The sequence below is a fragment of the Callorhinus ursinus genome, unplaced genomic scaffold (genome assembly GCF_003265705.2).
Source record: "Callorhinus ursinus isolate GAN/ISIS: 27379988/994484 unplaced genomic scaffold, GSC_fseal_2.0 scaffold7, whole genome shotgun sequence".
NCBI lineage: Eukaryota > Metazoa > Chordata > Mammalia > Carnivora > Otariidae > Callorhinus > Callorhinus ursinus.
Window position 1 is genome coordinate 36,584,062 of NW_027397069.1, and position 6,541 is coordinate 36,590,602.

Sequence of the window (6,541 nt, forward strand, 5' to 3'; positions counted from 1 at the left end):
CATGTCCAAAATATGTCATCTTCTACCCCATTTGAGCCACTTTAGGCTAACTCCTGGATTCTATTGATAAAATCCTATTAATCTTGTTCATGTCTCATCTTTCATATTTTCTGCTCCAAACCTAGAATTAGCATTTTTTTTCTAGTGGAAAATGGTACTTACAGGTACTTGGGGCCCAGGGATTCTCATTTCTTTTGGGTTGTTATAGTTTTTAAGATTTCTCAGTGCATAGAAATAGAATTACAAAATTTTTAAAAAGAAAAAATAAATCATATGTTCATAATACTATTACAATTCAAATTAGAGACTATTGGATTTTAATTCTTAGATTTTATAGTTTGATCTCTTTTTTCATACACTGAAAATCTTGGTTCTCAAGTAATGACTTGAGCATAATATTTGTCATATTGTATACATACAATAATTTAAAATAAAAATTTACTATCACTTCTTTTTGTTTTTTTATCAGAGAGAGAGAGATCGAGAAAACACAAGCAGGGGGAACAGGAGGCAGAAGAAGAAGCAGGCTCCCAGCTCAGCAAGGAGCCTGATGCAGGACTTGATCCCAGGACCTTGGAATCATGACCTGAGCCGAAGGCAGTCACTTAACTGACTGAGCCACCCAGGCATCCCAGAATAATTTACTATCGCTTATAACAATAAGATTAAGAAATGTAATTTGAAATTATTTTTGGTTTTTGTCCTTTGGATATAGCCAAGTGGGAAGTACAAATTTTAACTATAGGCATACCCTGTCAACCCTGCCATCTTCTTCAAAATGTTAGAGTTAAGTTAGGAGAACTTAATATCCTTTTTATAGAATATATGCATTTTAATATATATTCTTTTAATTCAATTATTTTAGCTGAATGCTTACAAATTAAAAAAAAATAGAGTCCCTGAACCAAAAAAACAAAAAGGCAATATATGCACAGAAATATTTTTGAACTACGTTGAAAATAAAATTGCAGAACTTTGGATCTCTTTTTCTCTGAAAAGCATGCAGAGTTTCAGTGAGAGCATCTGAGACGTTGTTAGCTTTAAGGCAACTCAGGGTCACACTCAGTGAGAGTTGTCTGACATTTTGTATTTGTTCTCAATGTGTTTGTTCAATGCTTTTTAATTTAGCCCTTGTTTTTAATATCTCTTGAACCATATTTGAACTCAAAAACATTGAGAAGATGTGTTGAATAAATGCAAATGAGAATATAATAGTCTTTTGATAAAGGAGCACATTGCAAAACAATAATATGCATGCAGAATATGCCAATTACCACAGTGCATGCTATCATAAAGAGTGAACAAGAAGTTATGTAGATAGAATTTGATAGTAAACTGCATAGTACAAAAGAAACACCTAATTATGTGATAGAAAAACTTGTGAAATAACTAGTAAAATGGATGAAGAGTCTGAGTGATAGTAACATCCCTTCCTTCACTTGTTGGTTCAGAGGAAGGTAACGATCTTGCTTGAGAAGCTGATGATGGAGGTTGTGGAGAAGAGTCATGAGTCAGCAAAGAAGTTGATATTAAAAACAAGCCTCATATGGCTGAATAGATTCACGAGTTGTGTCATGGTCCATAACAAAAATGGTGAAGGGAGCCACATAGTTGATATTGAAGCAATTATATATAACTGTCTCATTTATAAAACTTTATTGTAATGAATGAGACAATATCAATAAATATTTTCTAGGTATATGAAGTAAGTTTGTTTGAAAAGCACTGTCCTTTCTGTGTTTCATATCACAGCAGAGGAAGTGTTTGGTCTCAAATAATTAAGGGACAAGCTGACTTCCATGTTTAGGGTAAACTGTAAGATGCTAAGTTAAAAATCTTATAAGAGCAATATTACAAAAACTTCTAAATAGTCAAAGAAAAGATCAAAAGAAAATCACCAATTATCTGGAGATTAAATTACAGTGTTTAGGCAAAGAAAGAGGATTTTCTGGTCTAAGTAAAATAGTTTTCCCGACATAATGTATTACACAGCAAACATATCACAAAGGAGGCCCTGTGCGACAGTGACAGTTCTCTTACACATATGGCCTATTTTTTTCAGCATAGTTAAAAATTCCAAAAATTTTCACTACTCTGAATCCATGGATCTCAGGGTTATTACATGCTTTCAAGGCATGTCTACTTATTGCTTATACACTATCTCCCAGTATGTGTGTTCTAACCAGGAAGTTTCACTGGAGGTCTTTGAAAGAATCTTGGCTTGTAAACAGATCTCTACACTTAATTGGGAAAACTCGGTAAAGATTTTCTCCACAAATAATGAATGTTATATAGATGAAACTATCCCTGTATAGTGTTCCCTTTCCCAAGACTAAAATGATTTTAAACACAGAAAAATGTTCTTGAAAATGAGCCTGGGTTTGAAGAACTTGATGAAAGAGATGTAGGCAGGCTTGAAAGCTCATCTCTAAGAAAATAACAACTACTGAATTTGTTCAGTCAGAACATGATGAGAATAAAGCCAATAGGGAGCAGCCAATCAAACCATCAATAGTTAAAAAGAATTATGAATCTCTTTCTACGATTCTGATGCATTGAATATGGCTGTGAGGCGTGTTTCTGACCTGGGTAATCAGGCAGTCAGAGTTGGAAGGATATAACCTTAGGTAGGAATGTGATTAATTGAGTTTTAGCCACATTGAATTATAAATTTCTTCATATTATCTATATATTATAATTGACTACACAGTGTTGAAGGTCCAGATGAGTTCAGATAGAAATTAAGTAATATAAACAGAACATTTTACTGATTAACATTAAAAAATAAAATTATATTGGGGTGCTTGGTTGGCTCAGTCAGTTAAGTGCCTGACTCTTGAATTCGGCTCCAGTAATGATCTTAGGGTTGTGAGATCAAGCCCCGTGTCGGGCTCCATGCTCTCTCTTCCTCTTCCTCTGCCTTTTCCCACCAAACTCTCTAAAAAAATTTTTTTTTAATTTAAAAAATAAAATTATCTGAAAGATTGTGGTTATCTAAGGAATTTCTGTAGAATGAGAAAAAAGATGTCATAGGACAATATATACAATATCAACATTTGAGGCTCAGAAAGAAAAGCAAGTGCACAAAGGAAACTAAGAGAGATGAGATGAAATTTTAGGAAGAAAACAAAACCATCCTAGAGATGGAATTGCATGGAAGCTTCTATAAACTAAATGTTTGTGTCTCCCTCCCCCCCCCTTACCCATAATTTATATGTTGAAACCCTAATTCTCAATGTGATGATATTAGGAGGTAGGGCCTTTGGGAGATGATTAGGTCATGAGGGTGGAGTCCTCATGAATGGGGTTAGCACCTTCATGAAAGAGACCTCAAGTTCTTACAGCTCTCTTCTATGTAAGGGTTAAAGAAGAAGATGGTCATTTGCAAACAGGAAATAGGCCCTTCCAAACATCCAATTGGCTGGCACCTTGATTTTGGATTTCCCAGCTTCCAGAATTTGGGGAAATAAATTTCTGTTTTTTATAAGTCATGCTGTCTATGGTATTCTGTTACAGCAGCCCAAACAGACTAAGACGGAAGGCAACAAAAACTGTTTTTATGTGATGCCATGAGACTAGGTCTAAAGGACTGAGGAACATACAATTTATTGACATGTGACCTCAGCAAAGACATTTTTAATAGAATGAAAGCAACATGATTTTCAAAGTGTTTACAATCTAGTTCCAGTCTTGTTTTCCAAAGTTATCACCCTTTATTTCCTTATAAAAACTATTTATTCCAACAAAACTGATACAAATCGAGATACTTAGATGAAAGTATAAATCAGCAATGTCAAAGTGCTTTACCTCTTATCATTCCAGAATCATGCATAAGTGAGAAATGGCATGCCCTTCTTTTTTCTTTGCCTGTTAAATACCTACCTATTCTTCAAAAGGTAGCTCAGTGTTGTTTTTTGCATGCTACATTCCTATCTTCAAAGCTAAATTTGTTCTCATCTTTTTCTGAAAAAACTATAAACATTAATTGTCATAAGTTCAAGATGTAAAATATATTTGCTATATAGTATTTTACCTCTTCCGTAGTATTTTAAAAACAGAAAAATATATATATATAAAATATAACTATTGCTCTATAGTCTTTGATTACTCCATAGTGCTTTTCAGTGTCTTAGAATAACAGCATTAAGATATTTATTGATTGCTAATGACCATATTCTTTTAATACACTTACTCAACACACAAAATTAAGGAAGAGACATTTTATATAATGTGACATATTCTTGATCTTACTTTTACTTTTTCATAACTTAAAAATGTTGGAAGTCAGTTCCTTTTTATTGATAAATATTATAATAGTTCATAAAAGCCATGCAACTTTGAAGTTGTGATCTTATAAAAAATGGCTCTATAAAATAAATAAAAATGTAAATAACAAAATCTCTTCTATATTAGGTGATTCACATTATACAAATAAAACCAATCCATAGTTTAAATGTTCCAACTCTTTATGTTGGACCATCAGTATATCTCATGTAAGGAACAGAGCTTGTAGGGAAAAGAAAATTAAGAAATGGGACAATAGACTTCCCCAGCATTATATGCTGTAAATGATGAGCCAAAGCTTTCAATTCTTTGAGAAAAGTGAGTTTTCATTCCACTTTTAAAAGCATTTTAAATAATAAAATAATATTTCACAAAATGTTTTCCTCTTTTAAACATGAAGTGTTATGACAGTGAATGTATTACATGTATGTGTGTTTATCTGCCATGTATTACTGAATATATGATTCATGTTTGTGTATGTGTATCTGTATGTCTGTGAATATATACTAAACCAATAAAAACTGAAGCCTAATATGAAATATTGTAATTGTTGTTTCACATTCTTACAAAGTACATATTAGTAATTATGTTTGATTTAGATTCTGCACTAGGATATACACCATGTTTAATTTTTTTTAGAGGGATAATACAATCTTAGTGGTTGAATAAAATAAAATTCAAATTCTGGATAGCTTTGTTTTCAACTTGAGGTGATCAAATCTTCTTTAAAACCTAGTCTCTCTATTTTGTCTTAATAATTACATTTTTTCTTTAGGTCTCCAGTTGAGTTTGGCTAGTAGCCAAAAGTACTGGCAAAAAGGCTTCAAGATAATGAGGACTGAGTATTTACTCCCCCACCTTTCTTGGTCCTGGATTTCCTGGGTTGGCTGCCTCCTTTCACCAAAGGACAAAGTTCTGGTGGGAAGCAGAGAGCTCACACATACTCCACATATTCTCTTCTGGTTCAGATTATAACTCTCTGCCATTGCCCCACCCCACTCCCTTTTTGAAATCTAGATGTAGATAAAAAACTCCCAGTTTTGGCTCTCTACTCCTCCCCGTTTGACAGACAGCCGCATCTTCTGGTGCAGTGTCAGCCGCGTCCCTGAGACACGATGGTGAAGGTCGGAGTGAATGGATTTGGCCATATTGGGCGCCTGGTCACCAAGGCTGCTTTTAACTCTGGCAAAGTCGATATTGTCACCATCAATGACCCCTTCATTGACCTCAACTACATGGTCTACATGTTCCAGTATGATTCTACCTATGGCAAATTCCATGGCACAGTCAAGGCTGAGAACGAGAAGCTTGTCATCAGTGGAAAGTCCATCTCCATCTTCCAGGAGCGAGATTCCGCCAACATCAAAGGGGGTGATGCTGGTGCTGAATATGTTGTGGAGTCCACTGGAGTCTTCACCCACATGGAGAACGCTGGGGCTCACTTGAAGGGTGGGGCCAAGAGGGCCATCATCTCTGCTCCTTCTGCTGATGCCCCCATGGTCGTGATGGCTTGTGAACCATGAGAAGTATGACAACTCCCTCAAGATTGTCAGCAATGACTCCTGCACCACCAACTGCTTGACTCTTCTGGCCAAGGTCATCCATGACAACTTCAGCATTGTGGAGGGACTCATGACCACCGTCCATGCCACCACTGCCACCCAAAAGGCCGTCTGGGAAGGTCCACCCAGAAGGCCCCTCCTGGGAAGCTGTGGCCCGACAGCGGAGGGGCTGCCCAGAACACCATCCCTGCTTCCACTGGTGCTGCCAAGGCTGTGGGCAAGGTCATTCCTGAGCTGAACGGGAAGCTCATTGGCATGGCCTTCCGTGTCCCCACCCCCAACGTGTCCATCATGGATCTGACTTGCCACCTGGAGAAACCTGCTAAATATGACGACATCAAGAAGGTGGTGAAGCAGGCATCAAAAATTCTTTATTTTTTTTTTAACAAAAGACTATATATTTTCATTTGGCACTGAGCCCTGCAAATTATGTAATCTATCCTGACTCCATCAGTTCAGAGATGCTTTTCTTTATTCACTCATGTGTCTTGGCTCCTAAAATAGTAACTGATTATAAGTAGGCATTTAGTTAATATTTGTTAAATTAAACTGTGTGCTTCAGGCTCAGATAAAAGCCTCCAACTGCACAGTGATGTGCTAATCTGCACCATCTCCATTTCTAGCCCTATTTTAATAATACGACTTTCTTTTCCTCAAAATAAAGAAAGGGGTAGATGAGTATAATATCTTTGAAA

The 6,541-nt window shown here is 35.9% G+C and overlaps 1 pseudogene; it reads left to right on the forward strand.

Annotated features, from left to right (window-relative positions):
- The first annotated feature begins 5,384 nt into the window (after positions 1-5,384).
- Positions 5,385-6,263, forward strand: LOC141373086 (glyceraldehyde-3-phosphate dehydrogenase-like; annotated as a pseudogene).
- Positions 6,264-6,541: the final 278 nt, after the last annotated feature.